Source organism: Pipistrellus hanaki, assembly GCF_964339955.1.
Source record: "Pipistrellus hanaki genome assembly, chromosome: 1".
Classification (NCBI taxonomy): Eukaryota; Metazoa; Chordata; class Mammalia; order Chiroptera; family Vespertilionidae; genus Pipistrellus; species Pipistrellus hanaki.
Window position 1 is genome coordinate 53349429 of NC_140503.1, and position 12247 is coordinate 53361675.

Genomic DNA, 12247 nt, shown 5'->3' on the forward strand with positions numbered 1-12247 from the left:
GTAGGGGCCTCCTTTATTTTATTTTATTTAAAAAAATATATATTTTATTGATTTTTTTACTGAGAGGAAGGGAGAGGGATAGAGACTAGAAACATCGATGAGAGAGAAACATTGACCAGCTGCTTCCTGAACACCCCCTACCGGGGATGTGCCCGCAGCCAATGTACATCCCCTTGTCCGGAATCAAACCTGGGACCTTTCAGTCCGCAGACCGACGCTCTACCCACTGAACCAAATCAGTTTTGGCTAGAGGCCTCCTTTAAATAGGAGTCACACTAAGCCCCTACATCATTTATATGCAGCTACAGTGAACTGTAACCCCCTAATGAAGTAGTTAAGTAAATTGGTAGTTGTTTTTCTTACATGACAAGAACAAGGGAAGGCAGTCACCAGCTTTGGTTCAGCTGCCCAAGGTGCCATCCATGCTCCTGTCTCTCTTCCCCACCCTGAGAGCACTGGCATTTGCCCCATGACTATGCTATCACTGCCACAGCTCCAAACATCACCCCGGTATCCAGACATCACTCCAAACATCACTCCAAACATCAGCTCCAAACATCACCCTGGTATCCAGGACAGGAAGGAGGGGGAATCTGGTTACCAGCCACTCTTCTCCTTTTCCAGGAAAGCAAAAGTTTCCCCCAAAATTTTCTTTCTTCCCCACAGATTTTTGCTTGTGCATCACTGGCCAGAACTAGGTCACATGGCTTCTGCAAGGGAGGCTGGGAAAGGGAGCACTGAACTGGACACGCTGCCATCCTCACACAGAGCTGGGTTTCTGTTATCAGGGGGAAATCAAGTCATGGGGATTGGGAGGCCTGGGGCAGAGTCTGCCTCTTTCTTTTTACAATTCTGTACCCTTTGCGGATGACAGCAAAGATGCTGTAAGTGTGGTGGTCTCTGAGGCAGGTCTGATGTCTCCATTTTTTCAGATGAGGAAACTGATTCACACAGAGATGACAGGACTTGCAAAGAAAGACCCCAACTAACAAGTGGGATCTGGATTCCAGTGCGAGGCAGCCAGTGCTCCAGCCTTTGTGCTCGGTGCAGAGGGTTCTCCAGAAACTCTCTTCCCCAGGGGTACAGGCTGCCCACGGGGATATTTTTCAGCCTTTCCTGTGACTTTGTAAATTTCCTGCAGCTTTTCCAAGGGAACCTGTCCTATCGAGGTTGCAATGCCCTCAGGGATCTGGACCAAATTTGGCAGGTGGAAGGAGCTATCCTCCCCTGTCCAGAAGTCAGGATTTTTGAGTTGAAAAGAGGTCACATGGTCCTGTTTCCCTGTATGCCCCCTGCAGCTTCCAGACCACGTCTGCGCCCCCTCACAGAACCCCGGCCCCTGCCCGGTGTGACCCTCGCCTCCCTCTTCTCCCCAGGCGGCTGTCTCCTGACCTCCCAGCCAGGCTCCCTCATTTCTTAAGGACTTTGGCACGTGGTTTGAGCCTTCCTTTGGACCCCAAGCCTGCCCGTCTTGGTCTCTTCAGGGTGACCCTCTAAAACAGCCCCCTGGGGTCTTGTTAGCAATCAGAACTCCTTCTCCATCAGACCCCCCCATGGAGATCTCCGTGATCTGGGATCACTGCGCCCTTCTCTCCTCCAGTCCCCAGGCCCTTTCCTGTACGTTTTTATATAGATGGCCCTGAGACCCTTACCCTGGTTGGGGAAACCTTTAAACCATAACCTTAAAGTGACCGAGTCATCTGGGCTTGCCTGGGACACTGGGTTGTAAGATGGGAAGTCCTGTGTCCCTGGAAACGCTTCAGTGCCGGGCAAACCAGGACAGTTGGTCAGCCTTCTGTTCGCTCTGACCTGCCCAAATCCTTGGCTTAAAAAAGTCACAACAACAACAAAAGTCACAACAAAATTGTAGAACATAAACGGGGAGGAAAAGTGAACTTTTCCCTGTTCCAGACTCTCAAATCTTCTTCACCTCTCATCCCTTTGACCTTCAGACCCCATCCTCCTGTGGGCCCCTCATCCCCAAATCAGACCCTCTGGGAACAGCATTACATACAGGAAGTGGCTCATGCGGGTGGTCTAGGCCAGTGGTCGGCAAACGCATTAGTCAACAGAGCCAAATATCAACAGTACAACGATTGAAATTTCTTTTGAGAGCCAAATGTTTTAAACTTAAACTTCTAACGCCACTTCTTCAAAATAGACTTGCCCAGGCCGAGATATTTTGTGGAAGAGCCACACCCAAGGGGCCAAAGAGTCGCATGTGGCTTGAAAGCCGCTGTTTGCCGGCCCCGGGTCTAAAGGGAAGCCAGCCTGTATCAAGCTCGATAGCGGAAGGGCCCATGTTCCTCCAGAGCTCCCTGCCTGGATGTATCTCCTTATCCCTTCTGCTTGCCTTCTGCCATTGATAAGTGCTTCCTTGCCTGAGTCTAAGGCATTTTAGAGTCATGAGGTTACAGCTTGTAATAGTTTCTCATGGTTGTTGCACGCATTTCTACGTAGTGGCTTAAAGCTACATAAGTTTATTCTGCTACATTTCTGGAGGTCAGAAGTCTAAAATGGGCCAGCAGGGCTGCACTCCTCCTGAGGCTGTCAGGAGACTCCACCCCTTGCCTTTCCCAGCCTTAGAGGCCGTCTGCATTTGTTGGCTTGAGGCAGGCATCACTCCAACCTTGTTTCTGTCATCAGCTCCTTTGGCTCTGATCTCCCCTCTTTTAAGGACCCTTGTGGTTACAGTGGGCCTACCTGTATAATCTAAAATAATCTCCTCATCTCAAGATCCTTAACTTACTCATGTCTGCCAAGTCCTTTTGCCATGGAAGGCCCCATATTCACAGGGTCCCAGGATTGGGATGCAGCTGTCTTTGGAGGGCCTGTCACACAGCTCTTCGTTAGAAAGACCATCTGCCTAAACCTTCTTGTCTGCACACACTAAAAGTTTTCTTCTTCCAACAGTCCCTACCCTTCCTCCCTCCTTCCCTTCCTTCCTGTTCTCACCCAGGGATATGTTTATTGATTTGAGAGACAGAGAGAGAAACATCCATTGCCTCCTATACATGCCCCCACTAAGGACTAAACCTGCAACCTGGGTATGTGCCCTGACCAGGAATCGAACCCAAAGCCTTTTGGTGTATAGGACAACACTCCAACCAACTGAGCCACCCAGCCAGGGCCAGCCCCATCCCTTTCTTTATGGGGCTGGAATCAGGGAAGGGTCAGGGGATTTCCCGAAGGCCGTGGTCGGCAAACTGCGGCTCTCAAGCCACATTGGCTCTTTGGCCCCTTGAGTGTGGCTCTTCCACAAAATACCACGGCCTGGGCGAGTCTATTTTGAAGAAGTGGCATTAGAAGAAGTTTAAGTTTAAAAAATTTGGCTCTCAAAAGAAATTTCAATCGTTGTACTGTTGATATTTGGCTCTGTTGACTAATGAGTTTGCTGACCACTGGCCTAAGGCTATGCAGCTACTTTAAGGAAGGATGGGGAGTAGGCACCAGGGTTTAGCCTCCTAGTCCAGCTCTCCTCACCAAGCCAGGCCATCTCTCAGAAAGTTGTGATTTACATTAAAAAGGGGGAAGAGTAATATGAACAATAAAGATTTATTTAAAAAAAAAAAAAGAAGAAAAAGTTAAAAACAAATAAAAACCACTTATGCCTAAACCCTAAAAAAAAAAAAAAAAAAAAAAAAAGGGGGGGGGGGAGTGAATTTGTGTGTGTGTATAAGAAAAGTTGTCAATATTGTGGGTTGGGGGAGGGGAGCAAGTTGCAGTGTATATAACATGAGCTCTTTAGCTTACTCAAGAGATGCCCCAGGGAGTGGGGAAGCAGAGATGCTTTTCACTTTACACCCATCTGTGAATTTACTGCTTTTATAATTTAAAAAAAATGAGTTCTAGGATGGGAGTCATGATCAAGAACAAAAGGAGAGTGTTCATCTTACAAAGAGTTCTTACCTTGAAAGTGAGCTGGCGAGTGATCTGGGTCGGAGACAGGGTCGAAGCTGCCAGAGCAGGGCGGGCGCTGGGCTCCTTGCAGTCAGCGTGGACGGCTGCTGGTGGGGGGGGGGGGGCGACACACCATGCAGACTCCCCGTTCCTCGGGGAAGGTTCTGATGTTGTCTAGGAAGCAGTCCAAAGAAGATGTCTGTAGTTTCTGTAAGTCCAGATCCAGGGGAAATTTGGGCAAATCACAGGATTTAGCACCCCATGCTATTTGCTTTTCTGCCTGTTCTAAATGTAGAAAAGTTCTGTTCTCAAAGGCTTGTTAACCTAAAAATAAAAAGGCCTTTCAAAGTGGAGGCAAGAAGCATTTACTTGAGATCAATAAGAACAGCTATTCAGGGAGCGTTGATTCAGGCAGAGCCCAATAATGTCCCGATAAGGAGACAAAGGCAAAGGGTATTTATGAAAATGGGAAGGGGCACTTCTTCCATCAGAAGGAGGAAGGCATTTCTGTTGGTGCAGATAACAGTGATGTTAATTCTAGACAGTTTTTTTAATTTTCAATCTGGTAGTCATCAATCCAGTAGTCATAACTGTGCTCTTATTTTTTTTAAGTATATTTTATTGATTTTCCACAGAGAGGAAGGGAGAGGGATAGAGAGCTAGAAACGTTGATGAGAGAGAAACATCGACCAGCTGCCTCCTGCACACCCCCCCATTGGGGATGTGCCCGCAACCAATGTACATGCCCTTGACCGGAATCGAACCTGGGACCTTTCAGTCTGCAGACCGATGCTCTATCCACTGAGCCAAACCAGTTTTGGCCATAGCTGCATTCTTATTACCTGTGCAAATAGTTCTTTGAGGCATAATGTTGCATTAGGCCCAGCCCACAGGTTATGTTGCCCTATTTTAATGTTCCAGAGGGGTTTTTTTTGTATCATTTTTATTGATTTTAGAAAGAGAGAGAAATAGAAACAGCAATCAGCTGTCTCCTGTAGGATCAATGGGATTGAACCAGCAACTGCCCTGACCAGGAATTGAACCGGTGACTCCTTGGCACATGGGGTGACGATCCACCATGGAGCCACACCAGCTGGGCTGATCCAGAAGTTGGAGGCATAAGATGTGCAAGGCAGTTCCTCTAGTATGGCAGCTCCAGCTCTACTTTATTTTTTATTATTATTTAAAAATATATTTTTATTGATTTTTTTTTACAGAGAGGAAGAGAGATAGACAGTTAGAAACATCATTGAGAGAGAGACATCAGAGAGAGACATCGATCAGCTGCCTCTTGCACACCCCCTACTGGGGATGTGCCTGCAACCAAGGTACATGCCCTTGACCGAAATCAAACCTGGGACCTTTCAGTCCGCAGGCTGATGCTCTATCCACTGAGCCAAACCGGTTTTGGCTCCAGCTCCACTTTAAAGTGGCTTCCTTTGTTTTGTTTTGGACAGACTTGACGATGGGAGTCTTGGATGATTCTGATTATAGGGTGCAAGAAGAAGTCTAGGAAAACCAAATTTCTGGGTTAGTCCGGAACAAAGGTGTGGATCCCCTTTCCCTCATTCTGGGGAAGGGGCTGCGTGCACGGAGGCTCGCAGAAGTGTTTCCCCGCAGAGTGATCCTCGCCCCAGCTGTTCGTCCCTGTGCAGCCTGCAGCGTCTGTCCCTCCGAGGAGCAGGAGGCACACCCGCCTTTCGTTCCCTCTCCCTTTTCTCCTGCTCTGCATCCCAGTGCACGTGAGCTAGTGAATGCAAATGTCCTCGGAGCCCGTCATAAACTAATTTTCTCTGTAGCAAACTTAGGGATATACTAGTAGAAGGACGCAGGCCATGCATAACCATGCCAACCCAGAGGGAGCCACTTTGAATATTTTGATGTATTTTGTAGCTTATGTGTTCATATATCTGTGTGTATCTATTATACACATCCTTGGGCCTGTCCTCGGTATTGAGTTGGAGCCTAGTTTTAATTTATCACAGTGGATTGAAAAGCTCCCCAGGTCTGTGCAGTTCCTTTCAATGTCAGCATTTAAAAATTATTAGGTGGTATTCTACATGGTATTCCATCTTAAATGCTGTGTACCCTGGCGTCACCCTTCCAACTTTTCATTAGGGAATTGTTTTTACTGTGGCTAATGCATGGTTTTAAAGAAACTCAAAAACCTGTGACAGGTGTCCTGAGGTAATGTGATGGTAGGTGTGTTCCTTCCATCAGGTGTGGGAGGGTTCGCATACCTCCTACCCCTTTGAACCTTGGGGTAGAATCAGACTGTTTCTGAAAATTAGCTTTGGAGAATTTTCCCTCCTTGAGTCTTGGTTTACCAAAATAGTGGCCATCAAAAGACTGTGTATTGGTAGAAAATTTCCAAAGTGATTCAAGATCTTTTTTTATCCTCACCTGAGCATATGTCTATTGATTTTTAAATTTTTATTTATTTAATAGAGGCCTGATGCATGAAAATTCTTGCAAGAGTAGACCTTCCTTCCCCCAGCTGCCGGCACTGGGGATCCAGACTGGTTTCCCGCCCCCCCCCCCCCACCCCCATGCTGCCTGCCGGCACCCGGGATCCAGGCTGGCTTCCTACTGGCCCCGGCTTCGTCAGGAAGGACGGCCGGAATGACGTCTGGAAGACGTCCAATCTAATTAGCATATTACCCTTTTATTATTTTAGATTTATTTCTTTTAGAGAGCAAGAGAGCACCATCGATTGATTGCCTTCTATATAGGCCCTGACCAGGGATCAAACCCGCACCCTGGCTGTGTGCTCTGGCCAGGTATCAAACTCGAAACCTTTTGCTGTATGGGCCGATGCTCCAACCCACGGAGCCACCTGACAAGGGCAAGATTAATTTTCAAATCGTTCTGTTTTCCTATTTAAGACAGCTCGCTTGTCTTTGGCTTTCTCTCCCATGTTTATAATAAATCTCACAGTGCTGATTTTCAGGGAGACTTCAGAGCTGTCCGTGCTCAGGCCACTTTTCTCGTGGCCTTGTGGAGTGACCAGAGGGACCCTGCTGTGCATTTTCACTTCAGGAAGTTAGTTACATGGCTCGAAGTCTTGTGTACTGACCTGCGTACTATACATTTGACTTTAAACTCGTGTGTGCACAGATTATAAAGTAAATAGCAACACTATTCCCCGAAAGGAAGCCACATCTTGATGAAAAAATTAATCTCTGCCTGAAACCAGAATTCTAGATGTTTTCTAAGGCCCCATCTAGATTAACGCTTTACACCCTGCTTTACAGAGCAGGGCACGGCTCACAGACATTTTGTGCCACTAACGTACAAGCCGTGCCCTCCCCGCAGGCCTCATTTTCCTCCCCTGAGAAGCGACAGGGCAGGTGCAGCTCCCGGCCCCACCCTGGCTGTTTGGGCCGTGGGGCCAGCGGGCAGGAGGCATGCCGAGCAGGCAGATGTGATTCTGAGCCCAGCGCCCTTTCCCGACCCACCCTCCACCAGCTCGCTCTGCTCTGTTTTCTGTAATGGCTTCTAGTAAGATTCTGTGTGTGGAAGAGTAGAAGAGGGCAGGGGGAGGGGACTTGTACAACTCACACCTGAAAACCACTGCTCTGCTCCTCCTGCCAGCCCGGGGCAGGACGGGCTCAGCCCCGCCCTCCGGGTGCCCCGTCCAGGGCCGGTGCTGGGCACGACTGGGTGAGTCGCTCAGGTCTCTCCGGGCTGGAATTTTGCCTCCCTCTCCCAGTCAGTCAGGTGGTGGCCGAGCCGGGAGCAGTGTGGGTTTCTTGGTTCCTGGTCTAGAATCCCGAACTGACCCATCAGGAAGTGTGGGGGACCTAAGGTTGGAATGTCTCCCGGACTAAGAAGTCATTGTCACTGCCTTACCTAATCTTTAATTGTCTGCCGGCCCAGAGTTTACCCTTCTGTGGGAGGGGTTTATCTGCTCTTAGGGTTTGAGAGTGTGTGCGTATGTCAGGTCCTTAGCCTCCCAGCCTGTGCCCTTTTCTGTGGAAATGGGGGTCCAGCCTGTGTCCTCGGGCTGTGTGTAAATCTCCTAGCCCAGCCAGCACTGCACCCAGGAGACATGCAATGCATGGTGGGGAACAGCATGGAGTTTCCTCAAAAAATTAACTATGGAACTGCCATTTGACCCCGTGGCCCCACTTCTAGGACTATATCCCAAGAAATGCAAAGCACCAATCAGAAAGAATATGTGCACCCCTATTTCATAGCAGCGCAACTTACATTAGCTAAGATCTGGAAACAGCCCAAGGATCTCTTACCCTTTGAGACAGCATGGAGGGACCTGGACAGTATCATGCTAAGTGAAATAAGCCAGTCAGAGAAAGATAAGTATCACATGATTTATGTGGCATCTAATGAACAAAATAAACTGATGAATGAAACAGATCCAGAGACATAGAGGCATGATACAGACTGTTGAATCTCAGAGGAAAGGTGGGGTGGGTGGGTGGGAGGGAAGAGATTAACCAAAGAACTTATATGCATATATGCATCACCCATGGTCACAGACAATAGTGTGGTGAAGGTCTGGGGTGGGGTATGGGTACAGGCTGGAAGGGGCAAAGGAGAAAGCACAGCTGCTCTGAACAAGCTCCACAAATTATTTACAGAGCATATTCAGCTCACTTCCAGTTGTTTTTATTTATTTACTTACTTATTTAATATATTTTTTATTGGTTTCAGAGAGGAAGGGAGAGGGAGAGAGAGACAGAAACATCAATGATGAGAGGAATCATTGATCGGCTGCCGCCTGCACGCCCCCTACTGGGGATCAAGCACACAACCCCGGCATGTGCCCTTGGTCCGGAATCGAACCTGGAACCTTTCAGTCCACAGGCCGACTCTACCCACTGAGCCAAACCACGAGGGCCCACTTGTTCTTAAAATGTTTCACTGTTATATTTGTTTTAACTAATTCAACAGATGTGAGATTTGACAGAAACAGGATAGAGTGGTAGGAGGGAATTGTATGTGGGAAGGGAAATGGCGGTGGTTAAAAATAATTAGCAGTTGAGATGTGTTAAAATTCTCATTATGTAAGAAGAGCCCTATTTTGGTTGGTGAATCATCTTTTTTCTTTTTTTCTTTTTTTCTTTCTTTCTTTTTTTTTTTTTTTTTGGAAGGAGATTAAATAGCTGTGGTTGTCCTAATGCTGAATTGGGGGAAGCAGTAGTAATATTGATGTGACCCTCCAAAGTAAAATACTAATTAGAATGTAATTGCAACTCTGAGCTGCGTTAGGCTGTGTACAGCCTATAAAAATTTAGAGAATTCAGTCTTTTTTACGTCCATTCAGCATGTTTCTGTGAAGACTGTGTCTGTAAGAGACCCACGTGCCGTTTGGGGCAGGAAAGAAGGCAGTGCTTTAGCGGAAGTGATAGCGTCATCATCATTGAGCACCGTGTGGCACTTTATCGCTCAGCAAGTATGTTTGACCACTTGGGATTTCACAGAGACTTTCTAACCTGTTCGCATGTGCTTTCTCATCACCAAGAAATGGGGCAGCTAAGCAAAACCAACTTTGGAGACGTGGCTGATCCCAGGGCTAGGTTAGGGAGAGAACATGAGCCTGCCGGGAGAGGGGCTCAGAGGATGCTGGGACGCACCACAAGGTCACGAGAGCATGCTTGATGCGGCTCCATCTGAGCAAATCAGGGACTCTATTCAACCACTTCCAGTTGTGTTTATTTATTTTAGGGGTGTCGAACTCAATCAGAGAAGGGGCCAAAATCTAAAATCCAGCCTAAATCGCGGGCCGAATGGTTTACTGAACAGTCATAAACTGACAATGTCATAAACTGACAGCGGAGTGCAGTGATGACAGCGCGGTGCGGGCCACATTGCAAGGCCTGGCGGGCCGGATTTGGCCCGCGGGCCTTGTGTTTGACACATGTGATTTATTTTGTAAGTAGTAATAGTCAAGGACTTACAACCTTCTGAGTGCGGCGAGAATTCATGAGCCCCCACTAGTATAAATGAATGAATACATAAGATGGGGTGGAGGGAAAGCTTTCTTTGTATTAGAAAGCCAGCTTGAAAATTGCAGGAGGGATGATGGAATTAGAAAAATCACCCCTGGCCAGCCCTCCCAGTCACCGGCTCAGGCAAGAATCATTAACGGGTGGATGTTACAGCCAGGGATTTGAGTTTGAGGATTAGGAAGATATTTATGTAGTCTCAACGTCCATCCCCACAAGGTGCTTTTCATTACAAGAGGCAAAATGGTCACTGCAGCGGAGAAACCTGCAAGATGCCGCTCAGCCAGGTGCTCCCGCAGGTGCGCCCTGGCGGGCCCCATGGGCAGGAGCTGCGCTCGGCTGGCGTGTTCCTGCCGGACGTGCGTCCCCTGGACCTGGTCCCGGGGAGCAGCAGACACGCCCAGACGGGAACAGAAGGACTGGACCGCAGAGGAATGTGAACACTGAATGCAACCCCCAGGGTCTTAGGGTCTCCATTGCTCTAAACGCAGGGGTCTTCAAACTACGGCCCGCGGGCCACATGCAGCCTCCAGGGGAGTCTGATCCTGCCCGCCAGGTTTTTTGGGCAGTGAGCGCAGCCAAGGTGTTACAGTAGGGATTAGTAGTTCATATAGTCCAGCCCTCCAGCTCTCTGAGGGACCGTGATCTGGCCCCCACTTTAAAAAGTTTGAGGACCCCTGCTCTAAAGCAAGCCTGTCAACCTCAAAGGCTGACACAGGCCAAATAAACAAGGTTTAGGTTTATGTGGGCTGCAAAAACAAAAACAAAAACAAAAACAAAAAAAAAAAACCACAAGCTTCAATTTTCATCGAAACGTAGGTTTATTTCAAAAAGTATAATATAAAATAGGATAAGAGCAACGATAAAATCAACATTTTTGTACATGCCGTTATACTGGCTAGGCCACAGACATACTTGTTGCGGGCCACAGTGTGACACGCTTGCTCTAAAGCTGTGTGGGACGGTAGAGGGCATGTCAGGAAGGCCTGTGGGTGAGGCGTGGGATTGTTTCAGTGTTCATTTTCTAACTTTGGTGGTTACACCGTGGTTATGTAAGAGCTCCTTCTTTTTAGGAAAACACACTGACGTGTTTGAGAAAAGGGAGGGAGCGGAGCAGGAAGGAAGGGTTTTCCTAGAAGGCGCGTCAGCCCTCTCAGCCCTGACTCCTGGGAAGGAAGCTGGTGGACAGAATGTTTATTTGGCCCGTGTCAGCCTTTGAGGTTGACAGGCTTGCTTTAGAGAGCAATGGAGACCCTAAGACCCTGGGGGTTGCATTCAGTGTTCACATTCCTCTGCGGTCCAGTCCTATTCCCGTCTGGGCGTGTCTGCTGCTCCCCGGGACCAGGTCGGGGGGACGCACGTCCGGCGGGAACACGCCAGCCGAGCGAGCTCCTGCCCGTGGGGCCGCCAGGGCACACCTGCGGGAGCACCTGGCTGAGGCGGCTGAAGGAGCCCCGGCCAGAGGGTTAAAGAAAGGAGACCTGGGCTCAGCCTCCGCCAGAAAGAATGGGGCTCCGGGAGCAGGAGGGGCCACGGGATCCCTCGCCCCGGTTTTCTCATCTGCGCGACGTGGGGTGGACGGGACAGCCTCTGCGACCTTCCTGCTCAGAGGAAACGGGTCTCCCTCTGAGACTTGGCAGTGACAGCATCTGGACAAGCCCCCAGAGCTCTCCCTGGGCCCCGGCTCCTGAAAGACTGCCGTTTGGAGCTCCTTCCCGGTGTAGGCACCTTCCCTGGATCCTGTGCTCAGACGCGGAGAACATGGCACTGATCTCTGCCCAAACTGGGGAGTTCCCGGTAAACCCAAAGCGGTTTGCTCATCCGTTCTTTCCCGCAGCTCGCGAAGGGGTCCCCTCCTGTGTCCCAGGCCCGCACCGGGCACGGGGTCAGTTAGGAGTCACGGGCCTGCCACAGAGCAGCGTGAGCACACACTATGCACCTGCTGGGGTGGTTTTTGTCAATCACTTTTCCTTGTGACGGGAAAGTGGCCGATAAAAGGACCAGGAGCCACAGCTCCCCTCCCAGGGAGTGGTGCGGACTAGTACCAGCCCGGTGACCCTGTGTGCCTCGTCTCCTCCGCTGAGACGTGGGGAGAGCGGTCGCACTCTGCTGCCACCTGCCCGCTCACAGAGCTGCGGCCCTTCAGCTGCAGGATTCCGCTCGGGCTCTGCAGACACGAGGTGGTCCTGTCCTTCGTCCCTCAGCGTGCTCGTATGGCCGTGGCTTCAAAAACAGAGACTGACACTGCTGTCTCTCCCTCTTCTAAGCTAAGAGAGCGCCTGGGGGGCATGGCAGAGTCAGGGGGACCCAGCCGGGCTGCAGAGGAAGTCCTGTGTCCCCGGGCCGGCGTGCGGCCAGAGCCCGGCGGGGCAGCAGGC

The 12247-nt window shown here is 49.6% G+C and overlaps 1 protein-coding gene across 1 annotated transcript in view; it reads left to right on the forward strand.

Moving 5' to 3' along the window:
- GNB5 (G protein subunit beta 5) overlaps positions 1 to 12247 on the forward strand; it is a 33915-nt gene that overhangs the window by 1500 nt on the left and 20168 nt on the right. The gene's annotated exons all lie outside the window — the stretch shown is intronic.